Raw genomic sequence first — 22,229 nt, forward strand, 5'->3', positions numbered from 1 at the left:
GCTCATCAGAAACACATAAAGAGCTTTTAAAAATACCTAAGTGCCATCCAGATTAATTAAATCAAAGTCTCTGGAGGTGGACTCCAGCACTGGTTTGTTGTTGTGCTATTGTTGTGGTTGTTTTAAAGTGTGCTTTCAGAGTAGAGGACCCCTGCTCTCCATGTCTTCCTCTCTGAGTTCATCTCTTGCCCCCATCCCCTCCATTCATTACTAGCCTCACTAGCCACTCTGAAGGCTTTCTTCAAACCACAGTTTTTCTGCTTTACCTGTAAAGCTCTTCATTCCCACCCTCCACCCCCCACCACCCACCACTGACCATCTTCATCTCACTGGTTCCTTCTCATCATTCAGGTCTCTACCCAAATACATTACCTCTTTGGAGGTGTTCTGGGGCCACCTAATAATCTACACCAGTGGTTCTCAAGGTGTAGTCTCTACAGCAGCAGCAACACCCGACAACTTTTTAAAAATGTACATTTGCGGGCGCCTGGGTGGCTCAGTTGGTTAAGCGACTGCCTTCGGCTCAGGTCATGATCCTGGAGTCCCGGGATCGAGTCCCGCATCGGGCTCCCTGCTCGGCAGGGAGTCTGCTTCTTCCTCTGACCCTCCTCCCTCTCATGCTCTCTGTCTCTCATTCTCTCTGTCTCAAATAAATAAATAAAATCTTTTAAAAAAAAAAAGGTACATTTGCAGGACTCACACCAGGCCCTTATTAAATCAGGGGCCCTGAGGGAGAGAGCACAGGAATCTTAATGTTTTAATGAGTCCTACAGGTGATTCTGATGCACACTAAAGTTTGAGAAGCACTATTGTGTGTGTGTATGTATGTAATGCGTGTACATATGTATATATTTATCTGACTACCTCTACCCTTCTACTCTTTTTTTTCTAAGATTTATTTATCTGACAGAGAGAGAGAGAGAGCATAAGCAGGGAGAGGCAGAGGGAGAGGGAGAAGCAGGCTCCCCACTGAGCAAGGAGCCCGATGCGGGGCTCGATCCCAGGACCCTGGAATCATGACCTGAGCCGAAGGCAGACACTTAATAACTGAGCCACCCAGGTGCCCCCACCCTTCTACTCTTTATTACCTGACTTTACCTTCTTCACAGCAGCCATCTGAAATTTTTATTTAATTTTTTAAATTGTCTGTCCCTCCCCCCACCCAGAATAAGCTCCCTGGAAACCTATGTTCACTCTTACATGCCCAATGATTAGAGTAGTATCTGACACATAGTAAGTACTCAGTAAATATTTATGAATAAGTGAACCCACAAAAAAACCAATCTAGTCCCTTTCTCCCCCAGAAGCTCTAAGGGTTTGGTTTGGTTTGTTTCCCTCTAGAGTCAGGGCCCCTGAGGAAGATGTATACAGGGATCTACAGCAGAAGGTCTCAGAAAACAATATCAAAATCAAACCAAATGGCCATACACCAGGCAACTCTAGCTCTTCAGAAGGGAGTTTTTTTTAAATGTTGAACATGCTTGGCTCATATGAATGTGAAGTAATTGCTATATGTGACTAATGCACAGCTGGAAGGCCTCATTAAATCTCAGGTAGCCTGCCAAGGTATTTTTCCAAGGAAACAAAAAGGCAAGGAAAGAGCACTCAAGAAGGTATACGAAAGCAGAGATAAGGAGGGGGTTGGGCACTCAGGTCGGAAGCCAAAATAATCCCACCCCCAAAGGATATTCTCCCTTGACTCAGGACCCTGGAAATGGCGGTTTTCTGTTCATACGTGTGTCTCCTCCCACTCTACCCATACCACCGTTCCCAATAAATGAAAAGTATCTTTTGTTTGATTTAAATTTCTTTAAATTTTAGTGACGAACTTTGCAGATCTTTACATTTGTAACATCTTTTTCTGTGAATGGCCTGTTCGTATAGTGTTCTTTTAGGCTGTTTGCCATTTTCCAGTTAATTGGCAATTAAATTTACTCTTATGTATCATATGTGCTGTCATTATTTTCCCTACTTTGCATTTCACTCTTGACTTTGTTTTGATGATTCCTCCCTCAGTCACAACTTAAATTTTTATTTAGTAAAATGTACCCATCTTTTGTGTTAATGTTTCTGATTTTATGTCAATAAATAGAAAGGCTTCCTCTAAGGGCGCCTGGGTGGCTCAGTTGGCTAAGAAAGGCTTCCTCTACATCTAATACACTGAAATATTCACCCATACCTCCTATCCGTACTTCTGTGGCTCTATTTTTTTTTTTTTTTAGGTTTAACTCTTTCATCCATTTGGAGCTTATTTTGGTGTGAAGAATGAGGAAAGGTTCTGGGGCACCTGGGGGCTCAGTCAGTTAAGCATCGGCCTTTGGCTCTGGTCATGATCTCAGGGTCCTGGAATCGAGTCCTAAGTCTGCTTCTCCTTCTCCCTTTGTTCCTCCCTACTGCTCATGCTCTCACTCTCTCTCTCTCAAATAAATAAATAAAATCTTTTAAAGAATTTAAAAATTTTTAAAAAGAACGAGGAAAGGTTCTAATATTATTTTTTTGTCCAAATAATAAGTCCATTTAGGAAACCCTATAACCTCAGCATTTAGCACAGTAAAACTGTACATAGTTGGTGCTGAATTTCTATCTACCAAATTATTGGAAGGGTGATGAAGCTACAAAAGAACTATGGATCACACACAAAAACAGATTCCAATAAAACATGTGGGTATTATGACTTTAATGTGACATTAATACATACTGATGTATATTTTAATAAGTAAGTAGACAAGTATTAATCAATGCAAATTTGGTTATTACTAATGCCAATTGCAACAGTAACAATAACTACTGTTTATCAAGCACTTACTATGCTTCACACACTGTAAGCGCCTTAAATATGTTAACTTACTCAATCCTCAAAATATGAGGAGTTTCTGTTCCTATCTTAATTTTACAGATGAGAATACTGAGGCATCAAGAGATGAAGAAACTTGCTCAAAGTCCCATGACTAGCATCTGGCAGATTAACACCCTGAGATAGAAGCACTGAGAATTCTATGCTTTAACCACTATGTTATCCTGTCTTGTAGATCATTGTTGACCAAAAATAGAAAAAAACAACAAGATGTTTTTGCTATTAACATCTAAAAGGTGTACACATTTTATTAGGACATTCTATGTTTCTAATTCTGTATTTCTAATCTGAAAATTGAAATGATATGCCCCTATCCCCACCCTCACCCAATCTCCCTCCAAAATTACCTTCCTCAGAACTCAATATTACCTTTGGCTACAATATCTGATAAAGGACCTATGAGGGTCCAACACAAGGTAACTCAACACTTGAACTATATCTCCCCTAACCCATATTCCTTCACATCTTTTAAGTTCAAAATCCCACCACAAATTGCTGCAATTTCCAAGCACACCCTGATCTGAAATGTATGTACTACAGAGCTGCACTGAATAATCTGGTCTATGTAGCAAAGTCAAAAATTCCTTCTCAGAATCTTACGCTATAAGTTAGGTTTTTAAAGATTTGGACAAGATTATTCAAAATATTATTAACAACAACAGGTGTCATTTTGTAACTCTAGCTTTTATTTAGAAAAATGAGTAGAACCTTTGGTATCATGATGGCAACATAAAGGCATTTTTGCTCCCTTCTGCTCTCAAAATTCTGAAACCACAAAGATGACAGGAAACAAAAACACAAACTCCAACTTCAGTGAAATGAAGTGACTATAATCCAACATTTGAAGATGGAAAGCAGATGGAGGGAACATTTTAGCAGAGAGGAGAAAAATCAAGCCAATGACTACAAGAAGCAAGCCAATTTGCCCCTGGAAATGCTTACGAAATGGAGATGCTGGGTACTTTGGAAGATGAAAGTAAGGGCAGTTGCTAAAATGAAGGAATTTTTAGACTCTTTCAATCACTGGTGGGCTGCAGCTGGTTTGTACCAGCTTGCAAGGGTGAACTCTGCAGTGACCTCACATTGGTAGCTTGAAATCAACTATAAGATGAATATTTGGAGAAGGTGGCAAATGCTACAAATCAGAGTTTTGTTTTGTTTTGAATTTTTTAGAGAGCTAGTTGTTAAACATTTACCAGCACACCACAGCTCCCAAGTCCTAACCTTCAGCACCCACTAGAAATCTGAGGTTTATTTTCCAGAGAAAGTAAATGACAGAGGTTTCAGACTCAGGCACAGCAGTCACGAAAGAGGGCAAGTGAAAGGTACAATGCTGAAAACAAGCGCAATATGTGAAAATCTGTACAATGATCACAGAAATTGCCTTCAGGTTGCATTCCCCTTGTCAAGAGATTGGGGATCCTTCTCTGGTGAAACTAAACTGCCCAAGAGAAAAGGCTTAGGTATAACGGTATTTTGTGGGTGGGTAGGCCCCTCAAAAAAAGATCTAGCTAACTTCTCTTATCAACTTGCGGTGAATTAGTTCATTTAGACATGCAAAGTCTACAAAATTCATTTCCCAAACACACTTTTTCAAGAAGCCACTACAAGTTATGCCTTAACCAAAACCAAAAAATAAACTAAAAAGGAATAGGACATGGATTTAGAAAACAAAGAGAGAGGCAGTGGGCCCTCCCAGAGTAACAGCTGTGCCTCAGGCCCTGTGAACACAGTGCACACAGGGGCAGGAGGCAGAGGACTCTAAGAAGCAGGAAAAAAGGGGAGTTGGTAAATTATCTGGCTGCTTGAGCATACAGAATACTGTACTGGAGATATTTTGCAGAACTGTTAGAGGACATTGGAATACATAGCATTCCAAAAACATTAAAGGGAAAAAATGAGGCAATTATTAACTCCAGCTAAAAATAACAACAAAAATAAGAAAAGAAATGCAGTCACACAAGAGATCACTCAACTGTGGAAAGCACTGACATAGTCATAAGAAGATACTGGGAAAAGATGTAACTAAAAATTTAGACATAATAAATTATATAAGGAAGAAGTAAAGTTTTTAACTTTACTACATAAACCAAATTATTTAGTGCAGTTTTGTTTCATTTCAAATCATTTCAAATCAGAGCATGCTTGGAAATAACAGCAATTTATGTGGGATTTTGAACTTAAAGATGAGGTATAAGTAAGTAAAGATCCTCATATAGCCTAATAGAAAGTAAAAATGATTAATCAAAGTAAAAATTATTTTCAAATAAGGAAGTAAATGCCAGAACAAGTAGCTAAAAACATTGAAGTGGTTCTTCTAGTAAGTGAAACAAGGCAGTAAGAGAAGAGAAAAAAGAATAGTGTTTTTTGTCATATGCTCTATAAAAATATTTGATTTAATAATTTTCATATAATACTGTCACCATAATTGTTTAATTTAAATAATTAAGAAATAAAGGAATAAAGAAAAATAAAAGTTTATAAATTACGGGCAACTCCAGCAAATGTGGCAGTTATTCTGATATTTTAGTAATAATGGGATTCCTGCATTGTTACAAGAAAAATTTCCAAATCAGGAGAGATCTGTTTAAAACATCTTGCAGTAAACCATCCGAGTATCCATCATCAGGTACTATAGTCAAAGCCTTAGTTATGGATCATTAGACAAGAGAACTTGTGATGACGATGTCAAGGATAAATTAGGACAGATTTATCTTCCAATCTTATCTTTTGGAGGAAGCCACAATCTTTTTTTGGGACAACCATACTTACTCATCAAATGTTCATAATAGATAAAATTTATGTATCCTTTTTATATTTCCAATTTCATTTTCTAAAGAAGATAGAAAAATTTTTTTCTCTTTATAGTTTTCTTCATACTTTTTATTTCCTGCTTTGAAATGCCAATCTAACTTCTAGAAAAGAAAATTGATATCATAATTACTGAGGGGGGGGAGGTTTAGAGTGGTAAAAACAAAAGGCCCAAAGCTTAGTGGTAAGGAAGAAATACATCATTCTTTCTGGAATTTTGGTAGGGAAAAGACTAAGAAACTCAATGAATGGTATCAGAGGTTATGCGGGGAAGAATTTTCCAGATAGGGAAAATCTGTGTTGTACAAAGACAAAGAGAAATGATGCAATTAAGAAAGAAAGAAAGAAAGAAAGAAAGAAAGAAAGAAAGAAAGAAAGAAAGAAAGAAAGAAAGAAAGAAAGAAAGAAAGAAAGAAAGAGAAAAGGGAAGGGAAAGAAAGGAAAGGAAAGAAGGAAAGGAAAGGAAAGGAAAGAAAAGGAAAGGAAAGGAAAGGAAAGGAAAAAAAGACGTTAGATGGTGGTATGAAGGGAAATTAAAGATGAAAATGGATAGGGGCACCTGGGTGACTCAGTCGGTTAAGCGTTTGACTTCAGCTTAGGTCATGATTTCAGGCTCCTGGGATCAAGCCTGGCTTCTGGCTCCCTGCTCAGCAAGGCGTCTGCTTGTCCCTCTCCCTCTGCCTCTCCCCCTCCTCCTGCTCTTGCGCTCCCTCTCTCTCTTTCTCAAAAAAATAAATAAAATCTTTAAAAAAAGGATGAAAATGGATAAACTGAAAAGCAAAAGTAGAGGTATCTATGCTTATTGATATACTTAGATCTAATTTAATCTCAGCCCTTGGAATTCTTGTAGTTCCAGCAAGACATGGGTACCCCACAACTTTAGAAAGTGACTATGTACTGCACATTTGTAATAATAGTTGAAGTTTTTTCTTGTTTGTTTTGTTTTACTTAAAAGCTCACTTCCTGGGATGCCTAGGTGGCTCAGTTGTTTAAGCGTCTGCCTTCGGCTCAGGTCATGATCCCAGGGTCCTGAGATGGAGCCCTGAGTCAGGATCCCTGCCCAGTGAGGAGTCTGCTTCTCCCTCTCCCTCTGCCCCCCACCCCCCTGCTCGTGCTTGCTCTCTCTCACTCTCTCTCTCTCAAATAAATAAATAAAATCTTTAAAAAAAAAAAAAGCTCACTTCCTCAGATCTCTGTCAGAAATCAACAGAGAAAGGACAAATAAAAATCAACTACGCGGGACACCTGGGTGGCTCAGTCGGTTAAGCATCTGCCTTCAGCTCAGGTCATGATCCCAGGGTCCTGGGATCGAGTCCCGCATCGGGGTCCCTGCTCCGCGGGGAGCCTGCTTCTCCCTCTGCCTCTGTCTCTCTCTCTGTCTCTCATGAATAAATAAATAAAATCTTTAAAAAAAAAAAAATCAACTACGCTCCTGGAACAGTATACTTATATAGTTCAAATGATGTTTTTGTGATCTTAAATACTGCTTCTAAAGCTACATAATTCAGTCAAAATAGAAATTATAGTATTTAAAAACAACTGTCAAAAAAACCTGAAACCAAAAATATTATTAAGGCACAATGGGAAAGACAGTGTAATATAGCATGAAAGAAATGGTCTTTTATCAATGAAACAATAATATTGTTTCCTCACCTAAGTGCAGCCTTCTTTTAAGCCCAGAGAGTGAAGTAACATACACATAATCAATTAAAGCAAGTTACAAAGGCAGCTGATCCATGACTTCATAAAATAATCTCTGTCACAGTACTGCATTCTGGGAAGGAGCCAGCTGTCGTCAAGCTGTAATGAAAAATGCCAGATAAGTGGCTTCACTTCAAAACACAGAAATTGGCCTGATGAAATCAATGAATTTCCATCAGATTTTGATATCATCTGGAAAGGAAAATCCAGCCTCCTCTCGAAAGCTAAAAAACATCATTTCTTTAATCAAGAAATTTCCTCCCTAGGAATAGGCAAAAGGGATTAAGAGGTACAAGCTTCCGGTTATAAAATAAATAAGTCCCAGAGATGAAAATACAGCATTGGGAATATAGTCAATAATATTTTAATAACATTGTATGGTGACAGTGGGGACTACACTTATCATGGTGAGCCTGAGCAATGTACGGAATTGTCAAATCACTATGTTGTACACCTGAAACTAATATAACACTGTATGTCAACTATACTTCAATTAAAAAAATTTTTTAATAAACTTTGTATTTGCTGAAAGGGAAATTCTGTGATCTAAAAAAGAATAAAGTAAAAAAGTTACATTTAAAAAAATTCCTCACTAAAAGTTACCACATTTTAGTCAACTTAATCATTATAGTGTCCGTTACCTAACTTGGTTGGCTTTCTGAGTGATATACCCAAGTTGCTTTGATTTATTTTCATTAAGCAGAAAAACACAGTAAGCCTAATGCAAAATTATATTGCAGAACTCATGCTTGACATTTGAAACTATACCACCTTGGAAGTATTTAGCTCTTTTTTAGACCTGAATACTACTTTGTTGAATATACATCTTTCATAAAAAAGGAGGTGTGTTTCTTATGAATTTTCAAAGAAAAAATTTAGAGAAAGATAAGAAATATGCTTTCATTTACAGTTAAGAAATACAACCAATAGGACAGTGGTGTCCAAACCTGGTCACATATTTAAGTTACCAAGGAGCTTTTAGAAACTAACAATAGCCCATCCCACACAGATCAAATCAAACCTCTGAGGGTGATGCCTAAGTATTGGTGTTTTTTACTTTTTTTAAGCTACTCAAATGATTCTAATGGAGCCAGGTTAGAGAATCCTACAAAGGATACTGACTGTCAAATTTGGCTGCATATTGGAACCACTTGGGGGCAGGGGTTAAAAACAATGATTCTTTGGTCTTGTTATGGGCTGAATTGTGTCCCTTCAAAATTCATATGTTGAAGTCCTATACCTAGTACCTCAGAATCTGACTGTACTTGGAGATGGGTTCTTTAAAGAGGTAAAATGACGTCATGGGGGTGAGCTCTAATCCTTATAAAAATAGGGAAGGAAGTGAAGAAGAGGAGATTAGGATACAGACAGGTACAGAGGGAAGACCTGTGAAGGAACAGGAAGGAAAGGACTACCATCTACAAGCCAAGAAGAGAGGCCTCAGAAGAAACCAATCCTCAGACACCTTGATCTCTGACTTCTGATCTCCAGAATCATGAGAAGATAAATCATAGAAAATAAACAAATAATTGTGAGCCACCTAGACGGTGATGCTTTGTTATGGCAGTCCTAGTGAACTCATACAGGGCCCATCCCCAGAATTCTGATTTCATAGGCATGGATATAGCCAGGGATCAGCGCCCAGGGTTAAGTCCATAGCTTTAGGTATCCTGAAGTCTGACTCACCTGTTCTCTACTTGATGGTAACTTGAGAGAGCAGCCACTTACACTTTGTAACACTTCTTTACTAGAGCTATTTAGTGACTACAACCAAGAAATGGAATTGAAAATTAAGTTTTTAATTTTATTGAGGACTTTGCTCCATGCAGTTAAGAACTCCCACAAGAGAGACTCTCTTTCTCACCTCTGTTTCCAACACCATCAGCAGAAGGTGAATACTTTTTCCTTATGGTGATATATTTGTTTCCTATCATCCACAGATATACTTTTCAAATATTCTTATTTCTATTTATCTTTTCACTCTTAATACTGCCATACTCTAAATAATTGAAAACATTACATAATTATTTCAAAATATGAATTTTTATAGGTGCAATGTTAATTTGGAGTGCAATAATTATACGTTTTCTTTCCCCTAAGAGTGGTCTCACAGCTTCTGAGTCACACAAACCTCAGATCCAATCAGCTCAGCCATCAAATAGCTGTGTAACCTTCAGGAAGTTATGTAAATGCTCCAAGCTCCTGGGCAGTCTCAAGGTTATGTGCTCCCCTGGCCCTCTCCCTCCTACCTGCTGCTGGAAGACAGTAACAAGTGGAGTCTGGGGCCCAAAATAGAAACCATATTTTGACAATAGTAGAACAGACCATTAGCTGAAAACTCCCACCTAGATTAAATATTACTTGAGAGAGAATTAAATGTCTACCTTGGTTGAAACACTCTATTTTGGGGATACCATATTACAGTGGTGTGGCTTATCCCAGTTCTAACCATTGTGTGGAGAAGAGTTTGAAGAAAGAAAAACATGGAAGTTAGCTTTCTTTTTGTCTGACATCTTAGTGAGTGACTTCACAGTGCCACCCAAGGACGACAACAAGAAGAAAGATGCCAGAAAGTCAGCCAAAAAAGACAAAGACCCAGTGAATAAATATGGGGCAAGACCAAAAAGAAGAAGTCCAAAGATAAAGTTCGGGACAAGCTCAATAACCTGGTCTTGTTTAACAAACCAACACATGACAAACTCGATAAGGAAACTCCCAACGATAAGCTTATAACCGTAGCTGTTGTTTCTGAGAGACTAAAGATTCAAGGTCCCCTGGCCAGGGCAGCCCTTCAGGTGCTCCTTAGTAAAGGACTTATTAAACTGGTTTTAAAGCACAGAGCTGAAGTAATTTATACCAGAAACACCAAGGGTGGAGATGCCCCAGCTGCCAATGAAGAGGCACTAACTGTACATTTTGAAAATTAAAACTTCATTAAACTAAAAAAAAATAAGTAAAACATGGAAGTTATAAAATCAGTTAGGAGGTTACTACAGAAGCCCAGGCTCAGGAGCTGTTGGCTTGGAGGTGGGGTTGGGAAGTTGGTGGAGTAAAGGTACACTTTGGGTGATGGGTTAAATAGGTGATGGGATTAAGGAGTGCACTCGTGATGAGCACCAGATGTTGTACAGAAATGTTGAATCACTTTATTGTACACCTGAAACTAATATTACACTGCATGTTAACTAACTGGACTTTAAATAAAAACTTTTTTTTAAAAAGGTACACTTTGGAAGTGCAATCAAGGTGAATTGATAATGCACTAAATGTGGAGGGAGTCATCAAAGATGGCTCCCAAGGTTCTAAGATAGAGACATTATTTACTTATGAAGACCAGAAGAGAAGCATATTTCTAGGGGAAGATCAAGAAATTTAAACATGTAAAATTTGAGATACCTGTGAGACATAAACATGGAGCTGTCACATCAGAGTTGAAGGGGTGAGTTTGAAATTCAGACAAGTTTGTTCCAGAGGTAATTTGAAAGTAACTTCTCTATTCATCATCAGCCTTGGAATCATTGCCCAACTCATCCCCAGTACAAACTGCAAAACAAGCAGTCATCCAAATACCATCCTAAATTCTTAGGGAACAGCATGGGGCACTACATCAATCATTCCTCCACAAGGAAAATCATAATTCTTTTGACCTTTCTATTGGTTTTATTTTATTGCCTTTTCCCTTTGGAGTTAATTGACTTTAATAAATTCTTTAATCCTTATATCAAACATTGATTTCTATTTAATCTTTCGTTGTAACTGTGTATATTTTATGTGTGTTTTCAAAATTCTATGTCTAAAGTTTATTTCTAACATGTCTTTATCCAAACAACCTCTGCAATATTTAGCTGCCAAAATGGCAGAGAACATCATAGGGTGTTTGGTGACCGCAATCTATAAAAGGAGCTAGTAAAGAAGGTAAGACAAGGAGAGAAAAGGGCTTTATAAAATTTTATCCAAAGGTCAGAATTTTAACTTATACCTCTCTTATAAACTACTCTTTCAAAATATATCAATCATTTCAATAGTTTTTTTGAATATAAGAAAGAGAGAGAGAAACTTCTGACTTGATTTCTGTGGTTATGGAAAAGGCGTTGTGGATGCGCTGCCTTCACAAAGTCAGAAGCATGAACAGCAATCTTCTTGGCTCTAAAGAACACTCCCCAGCTGCACATTTATAGACTTCCATGAACTCACTGAAAGTGGGTTCAGGGATCCATTAGGCATTTTATCTTATTATCCCTTGCTAACACTACTTTTAAAAGAGCCAAAGAAAGAAATCCTTTGGAAGACCACGTCCTTTCCATTTATATCCTGGAAGGGATCCGAACAAAAAACCACCTGCTGGCAAGCCAAACCACTTATCTTGAGATAAGAGAAGGAACCATAAACACATCCATTTTAAAGTATTCATCTTTTAACTATAGGCCACTAATATTGAATGACAGCTGCCATAAACTTTAATTGGCTAAGGAGCATTAGAGCCAAAATACTCTCATATTTGCCTTACAGATTTCTGGAAGCATGTCACAGCAAGTATCCTTGCAGCTATAACCATTTTAACCCAGCTTACTCTTCCAGGAAGTTTATTTTAGACTCTGAAATTTAAATACTGTACTCAAAAAAAAAAAAAAGCATAAAGACTTTACAAAATCATTATATAATGCAGGTTATGGGACAATGTATAAAATAAAAAAAAACTGAACCTTCCTCCTACACCTAGATTTTAAGCCATTCAGCAGGCCCAGTTCCATTGGTTTCCATCAATCATTATCCATGATGATAACGAACCAGAACAAATAGGCAATCCACCAACTACCCTCATTTTGCCCAAACATCAGAGCCTTTTCCTAACCAATCTACCTAAAGGTTTGCAATTAAACTTTTTATTCTCCTTCTTACCAGCTATGGAGGAATTAATATATAAAAAGGACACAGAGATCACATGAGAGGCAAAAATAAAAGGAGGAGAAAAAGAGGGCAACTTAGATAATTCTCCAACTGGATAATGAGCTCCTGAATAATTGAGAATCAGCTAAGAAATGGTGCCCACCCCATTCACTGAATTTTTTAAAAGTTCTCTAAGTCAAGGGCAAGCACTTTAAAGAGCTAGTAACTGTTCCACTCGTAAGTGCTTTGTTCCTAGGAGCAGGTACTTTAAAATATTTTCTTTATTAATTTTTCACTTTTTATAGATTGATCCTAAGCCTCACCAAAGGAGAAGGAGAAAACAAAACAAAACTAGCAGATCTGAGCAAATCAGGATACCTTCCCTAGTAGTTGGGATTTTCCTTTCTTTTAATACAGCAAAATGCTTAAAATGCTGTCTTCTATCTCTTCACCATTCCGAACCCCATCTCCTCACCCCACTTTTAATATTAACTCAAGGCCACAGTCTCTATGCCTCACTCCAAATCCCTGCAGTGCCTGGAACAGTGTCTTTTTTTTTTTTTTTCGTGGAACAGTGTCTTAATCGTAGTAGGTGACTAAGGAATAGTTCTTGAATTAAACTATATTAGAAACACCTTTCTGTTACACACATACACACACACTAGTGAGTTATCAAGAAAGCCAAAGTATCTAGAAAGGGAGAATAACTGTGCCTGGTGTGGCAGAGAGAGGTCTCAAGATAACAATTCCTAAACCATCACAGGCTAAAGAAAATACCCAAGTTCTCAGCACAACCCCCTTCCACAGGACCAGAGCACTGAAACTAGCCACATCTCATCAGATTGTGACTCTGTGTAATGAGTTACTGTTGAAGGGCCCTGCAGTCAATATGAGTAGCAATGGTCAAAGAGAGAAAGTATGGGGAGGCTCCTAGAAGCCTAAAACAAAGAAACTTGGAAATATTTTGGATCCTTTAGTCAGACATGTCTTACTCATTCACCATTCAAGAGAATTTATTCTAAAATAGCCCAGTTTTGCTCCATGAAGGGTGTTTAACAGTCTGGCCCTAAACAAAATTGGGAATATACATGTAAAGTGACCCGAGCCCTGTAGTTTCAGTAACTTCTCCGAACATCTTTAACTTCTCCATTTCCCCTGCCTTGTTAAACTGACCTTGTAGTAATAGAAACATTCAACAAAGAATTTTACCATAGTCATTTATACTTCACAGTGGCTTTAAACATGGGAATAAAGGGCTCTGTCCCATGGTAAAAAGATCGGTTGGTGAGTTGGTTGGTTTGTTAGTTGGTAGGTGGGTTAGTTGGAGAAGGGCAAGAAGTCCATTCTAATACTCCTGAAATCATACTCTATAAGGCCATCTCTAAACAGCAAGACAAACTTCACCAGGACCATTTGTGTAAAGGTACTGGTAGCTTCGGACATGAAAGGAAAAAAAAAAAATGGGTGGAAGTTGGGTGGAGAGATATGTAACGTCATTTGGGACCAGCCTTATAAGCTGCTGAGCCTTATAAGCAACAGCTGAGCCCCCTGTAATTCTAGTCCAAGTTAATGACTTTATCCTCTTCTAAAAAATAAAATATCCTCTGAGTAGTATAAATTACAGCAACTATTCCAGAATGCTGCTCTGCAGTGAGTGGAGCAACAACAGTCATGAATGAAAATGACTTCCACAGGCCTGATCTAAACACTGTTATAGGGACAATGAGAGCCTGGGCTTGGCTGCCGGCAATAGACACTGCCTAGTCTATAACTTCCCTTCTGAGACACCACCCACTTTCATTTACCTGTCAAGGTGGCTCTTATTTTCAATACAGTCAGAATCTATCCATGTGAAATTTAAGAGAGCAAGCACAGAATGTGACTTAGCCCTAACCCCTCACTTACCTTCCCTGCCAATCTCCAGCCAACCTGTCCCTCATAACCCTGATGTCCATAACATCTGCTCTCTCAGACCTTTGATACGGAATAAAGCGTGAATATCATAAAGAGTAATTTTCTACATTATTCAGCAGACTATCTCTATAGAAAAGGAGATAATAGAAGATAAAATAAACCAAATAAACCCTTTCCAGATAGAATAAAAAAACTTTGAAAAACTTGGAAGGACTTCACCCATCCTCCTCCTTATGTAAGAATTTCTGTGAGTTACAAATGCAATTAATAAAACTGCAAACGCCCCTCAAGATGTGTCCGGGTAGTGCAAAAATGGTTCTCTAAAAATTATGGAGGCAGATGACCTACTAGATTACAGAATTCAGAAATTTCAATGTCCGTACTTTAGCTCGGCAGGCCTGGCCACTGATACAAACAGCTGTTTGATACAAATTGATAAACTACAGATCTAGAACATTCATCACTTTTCTTAAGCTTGCAAGGAGATGAAAAGTATCAAAGCATAAAGCATAGTAGGAAAAGAAAGTCTCTTTACACAATAAACTATTAGGAAGGAAAATAAAAGACTCAGTTATTTCATTTTATTTTTAACCCCTTAATTTTTCACACAAAGTCATTAAATGTAAAAGAATCCAAACACATCTTTTTCCCAAGATACTGTACTAAATGGCTCAACTGCGGTTTAGTTTAGTCACAGAGTTTTCATGTGTTCGATTTTGTGAAGAACACATCTGTTGGAGTCGTGTTTCTAACAACCCAAATTGTATGCTTTTTTGAACAAAGTAGTAATTGAAGATTCTCCTTGACTGATTATTTTCAAAATCATCTCTTTAAAATGGGAGGTTGGGATATGTGGTAAGTCTTATATGCTAAAAGGCCACTATCTTCTCTTTATAAAGGCGTGATCTAGTTATAAGAACCCAAGTGGCACATATTCCTTTTCAGACTACTTTCAATTACTTTTACTGCTTTTACCTAAAGCAGCAGTAATGAATTTTTCTTTATTCCAGAAGTTCTATGACTAGTAGTCATTTGCACAAATTACTCCACACTCTTCCATGCAGATTCACCCCCTGGGGATGACTTCCTCTTCTCTCTTACTCAATGAGACATGTTTATTACAGGACAAAAATAGCAACAAAATAACTTCAGGCAATAAGTTTGATTCAGTAAATGGACTGGCATTAGGTATATTGTTTTTTTTCTCCATTATTCTGTAGCCTCACATGATTGACTAGAGAAAGGATGAAAGATGATACAAATCAAAGAATGAGAAACAAAGATGGAAAAAGCACACGGAAAAAGTACTCTGTACCATTTATTTTGCTAGTTACCTAGGCGCTGTTTTGACCTTTTCCATAGTTTTTTGTGAGAATTTCCATCTGCCCAGAATCCAAATGCATAGCTTTCCCATCCTCTACTCCAGAATCAAAATGTATAAAATGTGCAGCCTTTGATTATTCCTATAAAATATCCTTCAATCACTCACATCCCTTCTACCTAAACTTCTGAAGCTCCTGAAAGCTGACAAGATTAAGAGAAGGAATTTTTGCTGAAGATCCCAATGAGTCACTGTGAGTCACAGAAATGGCCCAGGCCACTCCTGCTAGTCTGCTAATAACAGAGGTGCATCATTTCCAAGTGAAAAACGGGGGCCTTCCTGGCCACAGAACCAAGAGTGAAAGAGGGGACATCTCTATCCACTGTAGAGGAACATACTGCCTCATCACCTGGAAGTGGGGCTGTGTCCCCTTGGAGTGCTCATAAGACCACTAATACAAATGTATAAAACTAAAAGGAGGGAAGTGTGTATAATAAATGTCACTCTGGCACAAATGAAGCCAGAAAATGACTGACCTAGAAACTTTTCCTTTGTTTATTCATGAATCTAATTTTAAAACTAACAATTAAGATGAAGAATAAACATTAGCAATTACAGTATCTCATTTAGTTACTTGACACATGCCCATGCTACAATGTTCTCATTCCAGAAAAGTTAAAATTAAAGAAAAGCATTAAGAAAAAACATCACCAAAGGGAAAAGATATCATCTAAATATATTAAGACAGGGGCACCTGGGTGGCTCAGTTGTTAGGCGTCTGCCTTCGGCTCAGGTCATGATCCCAGGGTCCTGGGATCGAGCCATGCATCGGGCTCCCTGCTCCGCGGGAAGCCTGCTTCTCCCTCTCCCACTTCCCCTGCTTGTGTTCCCTCTCTCGCTGTGTCTCTCTCTGTCATATAAATAAATAAATAAAATCTTTAAATATATTAAGACATGACTATGGACATGCTGGTATATTTTTCTCCAGATATTTTTCTAGGTATATTTATTTTTATGTTATTGTGCCCAGATGTGTACATAATTGTGGATCCTTTATTTCATTTACTGTTGTAACATCTAAGCTATTAACAACTCTTTATAAATATCATGTTCATGAATGAATTTAATCTTGAAATTAAGCAAAAGTAGAGACAGTGACTCATCAGTGATTTAACACACATGCAAAAAAAGTTCAAAGATATATTTCCATCATTAACACTTCAGCGTATTGTGTCCATAAATAGTTTTGAAACTGTAGGATCTAGTGTAATTTAAGAAAGAAAAAGACAGTTCCCTATCAGTGCTTAACAACTTTCAAAAAATAATCCATTTCAGAAATCTTCAGAGCTAAAAACCATACCAGTGACAACAATGTTAGCCTGGATCCACTCAGAACATCTTAAGTATTTATCTAAAACATATCTCAAGCATCAGCTAGTATCTATCTCGCTTCTTTAAAAATCTAATGGGGTCAAGAGAATTTTTGTATCAGAAACTGCCTGGAAACTCCTAACACCTCTTTACAGTTAAGGCTTAATACCAAATAAACAACATTTACTTGCTTAATGTCATTGAGTACAGAGCCAGGGAGATTTAACCTTGACAGTTAAGCCATTTGTGCTGAATGATAATGTAAATTAGAAAAAATTGCTTGTTCAAAATGAACTAATATATCATTCAGCGTATTTACTGAACAATGCTAAAGGAAAAACTGACACTTGTATGAAAGAAAGGTTCTGAATCTGTATAGCTGAAATATATGCACATAATAACTAGATGCAGATATAGACCAATACACCAATTCAAAAAAATCTCATACCATCAATTGGTATGAATGACCTTTGGTTCCAAATTTAAGCTTAATAGTCTGTGCATTTCTCAAAAAAATAGGTCCTTTTATGTGCTTTTCCTAAAAGAGAAAAAAACTACACCTTATTTGTTTATTAATTTTCATAATAGCTTGCCATAACTTCACTAATGCTGATTATAAGTATTGGTTTGGGTTACTGTTCCCGACAAACTGCACAACCTTAAAATTTTCCATAATACACACAGATGTTGGTACTCAAATTATTTTGTCTTAGAAACAGAACTATACGACCTATGTCCTGGGAAAAACATTAATATTTCACCCACACACATTTGAATCAGAAGTCTGACACATGAAGAAAGATGTCTACTGAGAATCCTCCCCTCAAATAGTCCTTCCAAATGAGCCAGAGAAGTTTCTAAATCTAGAAACAGTGTAGCTATTTCTCCAGAATTTTTGTAAAGACACTCTCCAAGTTGACTTACATACTATTTGGATGTTTGCCTTAAAAAAGGCAATTTTGTTCATTACAATGCTCCTTTTGGCCTTCTACCTTTCTTCTTTGTATTATCAGCATTAGCAAAAGGCAGAAGGTTACCCTCAGAATGAGAGTGCCAGACATACCAGCAAATTAACATTGAAATCTCAAAGACAAGAGACACACAGGAGAAAATGAATACACTGGGGAGGGGCTAACTGTCACTGGCAGCACCAGGATGAGTTTAGGTGATAAATGGAGTCAGAATTAAATAACATTGAATTATACAGGCAGAAAGCCATTCCCCTTTTGGTTCATTGTCAATCCTGATTACGTCATGGAGAACATCTAAGTTTGGTGCCAGTTTTTAACACCACTCTAACAGTAGCTGTGATAGATTAAAGATGATTTGCCATTTTTTGCCTTGAATCTGGACTGGCCTTAGTGACTCCTTAACCAACAGAAAGTGACGAAGGTGTTATGGGACTTCAGAGACTAGGTCATAAGAAGCCCCAGAGTGTTCACCTAGACCTCTTTGGACACTTACTCTTGGAACCCAGCTGCCATGTGTGAGAAGGACACACCACATAAAGAAGCAATGGATAAGTGTTGCAGTAAACAGTCCCAGAAGAAGTCTCAGGAAACAGGTAACATCTATTGCCCAGCTGAATGAGAGAGCCTTTATGACACCCAGCCCAATCAGCTGCTGATTGAAGCTGCATGAGAGACCACTAAATGAGAACAATCAGATGACCCAAGTCAATCCACAAAACCATGAGTGGTAGTAATAAAATGTTACTTTAAGCCATTAAATTTGGGGTGGTTTGTTTTGCAGTAACTGATACCCAGAATACTTCCTGTTCTCCTTTTTCAATGAAAAGAGAATAAACTCAGGTTTAGCAACTGCCACAGGCCAATAGTAGAAAATATAAAAAGACCGTTTTCTTTTAATCTCATTTACATTTATGGTAATTGATAGTGAGGTGTTTTTTTATGGTAATGATTAGAAAGAGAAACTTCATATGAATATATTTAGGTTAGACAAATTTTTAAGATATCAAGTTACTTATAATTTGAGTTTGAAAGCTTATAACAAAATATGTGATTGTGAATGGCTGACATTTGGCAAACATTACACAGAGATGAAGAATGTTAACATGGGAGGGTCCTAAAAGAAGAAAGTAGGATCAGAAAACAGAAATCTATTATTTTGTTTAGGAAAGGTAAAATAGCAGTGCAAGTTCCAGAAGTGGGTTCAGCCTATGCCTGACATGTTCTGAATCTCCCTATTCAGATGCCTGAGTTTTTATTGCAGGATCGAGGGCAACTCTGACCTCTCCCACACGGGTTGTTTGGGGGCTCCATAGCATTGCTGCCCTGATACTGTTTAGTCTATGTAAGGTTTTAGAAGTTAAAAAAAAATCACAAAATGCCCATGGAAGTTTGACAAGTTATTTGCTGACATGTTGTGAACAGGAAGTTCACACATGTTGTAAAGCAGCAAAAAAGGATCCATAAAGATGAAAGAGAAAACAGGATTCATGAAGATGAGAGAACAAGCAAAGGCAAACCAAAAGCTGTAACAGGCAGACAACACAGTTTGAATACAATGAAAGACGACCTTCAAAATAAGATTGACTTTGATTCAGAACATGTTTGGGATACAGAAGGAAAGAAGATGGATGTGCTATGAAAGAAACAACTTTAAATATTATACTTAAGAGCCTTTGAGACTGAGCAGAAAAATCAGGTCATTGGTTAGAAGATAAATCAAAATGAGGAGAGACTAATGGCAAAGGTGTGGGAAAGGTTCGGCAGGAGGTTTTGCAGGCACAGAGGAGGTCTCAGAGAGTGGATGAGTGAGAGAATGAATGACAGAGTGAATGAGTGAATGGAAAAAATGGTAACTTCAGTAGAACTAGTAGACCATTACCATTAGTGATGGATGTCCTTGGGCTTTTGTAGTTACCAAAAGAGCCAATGATCTCCTCTATAAAAAATACACACTTGAGGAGTGCCTGGGTGGCTGGTCAGTTAAGGGTCTGCCTTTGGCTCAAGTCATGGTCTCAGGGTCCTGGGATGGAGCCCTGAGTCAGACTCCCTGCTCAACGGGGAATCTGCTTCTCCCTCTCCCTCTCCTCCACCTCCACCCCCGCTCATGTGTGCTCTCTCTCTCTCTCTCTCTCAAATAAATAAATAAAATCTTTAAAAAAATACATACTTGAAAGATGTGGGTACAGACTCTCCTTGGCTGTGAGCGGCTATAACACATCAGCCTTGCATTCTCAATGTCATATTTACAATTTGACATAATTATAAATCAACCCACTGCAGAACTTAAGGTCCATTCCCAAATACTGGAAACTGAAAATTTAAATCTGGGAAAGCCAAGAGTCTACTGTATTCACTTGGGAAGAAGTTTCTTCCCAGAAACTATACACTGATGACTGATTAAGCAATCCACTGGCTAGAACTTAGCTACCCCACCCGAAATTCAAGCTAATTTTTTTTATCCAACTGATTTTTAAAACTTCCCCCAACATACTTGTATAGCATATAAACAAATCCTTCACAACTCTGAAAAATTTATTTTATATTTTTTACTTTATCATTCAAATATTTGCAGATTTTTTTCTAAGTGCTTAAATGTTTTCAGTGTGAGAAACTGCATGTGTTGTTCATAATTTCCTAGCCAGTACATTCATAAATTCATTTTTTATGAATTATTCAGATTATTAAGAATTACATCACTATTCACAAAGTCTATCAAGAAAAATCAAGATGGATTCTTAATCTTTTTATTTATAAGCCGCTTTTCCACCTTAAAAATAGCTGTTTTATGCTACATCTCAGGATGGCCTACAGCTGTAATTTATTCAACAAATTGGTAGGAAAACCAGAGCTAGAAATTTATATTCCCTTCACTTTATTCTATGTTCAATTCTAGATCGTCCCCAATTATTATGGAAACCCTAAATGTTTAATCTGTAAGTGCTCAGAATTTTCAGTCAACCACTTAGGTCCTCAGAATATGAATATTTTTCTACTTATGACCCACAAAATGAGAAACATATTTGACTGAGCTGTCGCCTACCCCGTGGTGACAGTCAGATCAGCATAGTACTTGACAGTGTGGCTCTGGAATCAGTCTCAGCTCTCTGGGTCCTGCAGTAAACAGTGCAAGCCCTCTGTGCTTCAGTTTCCTTGTCTGTAAAGTGTTGACAATGCTCATGGGTTTGTTGGGAGAACTAAAGTGACGTGTGTCACATATTTCATATAACGCATGGCCGAGTAAGTACTATATACATTTTAGTTGCTACTCTTATTGTTGTTGTTATTAGAATTTACCAAGACTAAAATCAAATCTATAAGGTGAATTTTTCAGAGCTCCCTTCACTGTCAATACCAATGAAGATTCACCTGAAAAGATCTTTGTAATATAACTGCTTTCAATTCCAGGCAATTAAGAATTTATCCATCATCTTGCACTTGATATCTCTATCAGTGCCCAGAATTCTGTATAGAGGGTGCTTTCCTTAAACAACACAGCCCAAATGCAAAGAGAAAAAATTACAGAAACATAAAATATAGAGATAATAATGCAAGATTGCATAACTCTTAAATTATAAAATAACAACTTCAACATCTGTAGAAATTCTAAGATCGGTGTTGACCAGAGAAGTCAGTTGATATTTTGGAAAAGATACACAATTTCTATTAGACCTTAACTTCCAAGAAGTGCATTTCATGTGGAGAAACAGTATTATCAAAAAGTATTATCAAAAAGTGGAAAGAGGGGCGCCTGGGTGGCTCAGTTGGTTAAGCGACTGCCTTCGGCTCAGGTCATGATCCTGGAGTCCCGGGATCGAGTCCCGCATCGGGCTCCCTGCTCGGCAGGGGGTCTGCTTCTCCCTCTGACCCTCCTCTCTCTCATGCTCTCTGTCTCTCATTCTCTCTGTCTCAAATAAATAAATAAATAAATAAATAAATAAATAAATAAATAAATAAAGTGGAAAGAAGAGTGGCGCATGCATAAAAATTAAGTGACAAAAATGGAGAGATCTTGGTTGGTAAGTACAGGTATGTTTCTCCAAGCATAAGCGAAAGGAATATTTGTTTGTTTATTTGTTAAAATTCTACTTATATTTTTCTTTTCAACTTCTACCTGTTTAAATTGCCTTTATTAGAAGCTTACATCTGTAAGAATTAAATATGAGTACCTTTTCTCCATGCCAATATTGATAATCAAGGCCATTCTTGACACATCTAAAAGCTTTTTGCCCCCCGAATTTTGAAAAGGACCCCAATTACTAAAGGTGCCTCTTATTTTTTGTATTTCATAGGTTCCATGCTATTATAACACTCAACAAAAGTTAGATGCCTAACATAATCTGAGTGTCCCCCTAAAATTCATATGTGGAAACCTAACACCCAATGTGATGATATTTGTAGG

At 37.6% G+C, this 22,229-nt stretch overlaps 1 protein-coding gene and 1 pseudogene across 3 annotated transcripts in view; one reads left to right on the plus strand and one right to left on the minus strand.

The window, feature by feature from the left end:
* PLCL1 (phospholipase C like 1 (inactive)) overlaps positions 1 to 22,229 on the minus strand; it is a 327,021-nt gene that overhangs the window by 182,807 nt on the left and 121,985 nt on the right. The gene's annotated exons all lie outside the window — the stretch shown is intronic.
* On the plus strand, positions 8,668 to 10,293 carry LOC102733921 (small ribosomal subunit protein eS25 pseudogene; annotated as a pseudogene).

This window comes from Leptonychotes weddellii, chromosome 3 (assembly GCF_054177405.1).
Source record: "Leptonychotes weddellii isolate Sample4059 chromosome 3, ASM5417740v2, whole genome shotgun sequence".
In the NCBI taxonomy this organism is placed as follows: Eukaryota; Metazoa; Chordata; class Mammalia; order Carnivora; family Phocidae; genus Leptonychotes; species Leptonychotes weddellii.